The sequence below is a fragment of the Atta colombica genome, unplaced genomic scaffold, assembly GCF_001594045.1.
Source record: "Atta colombica isolate Treedump-2 unplaced genomic scaffold, Acol1.0 scaffold127, whole genome shotgun sequence".
In the NCBI taxonomy this organism is placed as follows: domain Eukaryota; kingdom Metazoa; phylum Arthropoda; class Insecta; order Hymenoptera; family Formicidae; genus Atta; species Atta colombica.
The window spans coordinates 413822-415844 of NW_017259214.1; the positions used below are offsets into that span (position 1 = coordinate 413822).

A 2023-nucleotide genomic window follows, 5' to 3' on the forward strand; every position below is an offset into this window, starting at 1 on the left:
AAAAGTTATTCAAGATCTTTAACATTTATAAGAAATAAGAAAGAAAAATATAGTTTATTCTTTGTTTTAAAATCATAATATATCGAATATTTATCAAAATTATTGGCAAATATATATAAAACGAAAGATGTATTTTTATACCAGTGCAAATGGACGATAAGCGTGCTTTGGCAATACTTCTTTTCATATGCAGTATATCTGTCTGACTAATTTTATTTTATTTTAATGGCAAATGCTGCACGCGAGCTTCGAATATGTCCTTCAAAGGGTACTATACTTTGATTTTTGAGTGAAAGGCTATTAAGATTAATCTTTGAATGACGTACTGGGATTTTGAAATAGTATCTGAAAATAACGCGGTATTTCTGAGAGCGTCCTAAATTCCTGCTTCCTGTTTGGCGCAAAGAATTTTCCCTCAGACTAATGCATTCATGCACTGCGTGCATTTTTTTTTCAAAGATAGTTTGCTTTGGCTATCTACACGGAGTACACAGGATATCCGATAAACGTTATACATGGCACTTTCTATGATTCGCGTTTTATCGAAGAATTCCCTATCTTTTTTTATCCGATAAGAAAGATATGAAATTGTGTTTAATATCGTAACGCTGACAAATCATACCTCCAGTTTTGGATTTCGATTTTAAAACAAATAAACGAAATTTTAGAACACTTGTTTTTGATTATACTGCAATATTGTCACGTAATCTTGTACATACAATTGCCAATTGTTTGGAAATTGTCAAATATTATCGTACTACATTGCATGTACTAGATTAACCAGATAATAAATCAAGCAAAAGTCGATGAATAATTAATGTAATCTATAACGAATATAACTTATGCAGAAACATTTGCCCTCCCAATTATAAAATCGTTTTAGTTAAATAATTATTAATATAAGTTTGATGAATGTGCGAGACACATAGATACATAATATCTGATTATGATATATGAACAGGATTGGTAAAAGGAAATATTTTTTCTTAATATAATATAGTATGTTTTGTTTTTAAATATATTTTTAATGTTTTAAATATGTTTTAAATAGTATTAAAAGAAACATGCTCAAAACGTACTTTAAAATATGTTTTTTATCAACTCTGTACATAAGTATATGAGAAAATACTGGAAACGATGACGTATATTTTCGAGCAAATATTATAATGTATCAACTTTTCACGTTTATTTTTGACAAGGCTATTCACTATCAATATTTCCATACTTACGCTGATAGAAAGCTTAGATAAAATTTTGTTATCATTTTCATATTAAACCAGATGTCGAACTTCAATGTCTGAAATAATATATATTCCTTCTTTATAAAAATATAGACTATATATAGAATGTATAAAAATAAATTATATATACGAATTATATATCAATATTAAAAAATATATAAAAAAAAATGACTTAATTAATTTTGACGTTTTTAATATATTTAAAATGTCACTTTTTTTTATTTACAGTAACGTGCCGCGGTATAACTCACAATCAGTATAACTCACTGCACGATTGCGTCAAGTTCGTTGTATTTGCGTTTTCTGTTTGGAAGGCACACGCGGTGATGCACGTACAATTGTTATTCTATGTTATTCCGGATATATACCTACAAGCGTGAATGATTCGTCAGTCACGGAAATAAGCAAACGCGTAGTGAGAAGAATAATATCAAGGAACGAATTTCAAATCAAACGATTGTGCTCAAGAAGCAAAAGTATTTATTATCGGAGCAAGAATGTGAAGACAAATTATCTTCCTAGTGGGATCGAAGAAGATTGAATACCTGTTCTCGAATCGATTCCGCAAATTCTGATTATGATACAATTTCTATAGTTGTGGATAAAATTGTGGCGAATATTACATCCCGGTTTAGACCCTACAATCGATAATTCTTCATGCAAAAATCTAGCATTCTACTTGATGTCAATAGTATTCTATCATTTATCAATAATTCAACTATAGAGTTCAGAACGCAAGTTCTAAATATTGCAAAATACTTCAGAACACAAATAATCCTCAA

General features: G+C 29.0%; 1 protein-coding gene across 2 annotated transcripts in view; it reads left to right on the plus strand.

The window, feature by feature from the left end:
- LOC108684229 (probable phospholipid-transporting ATPase VD) overlaps window positions 1-2023 on the plus strand; it is a 25108-nt gene that overhangs the window by 4642 nt on the left and 18443 nt on the right. The gene's annotated exons all lie outside the window — the stretch shown is intronic.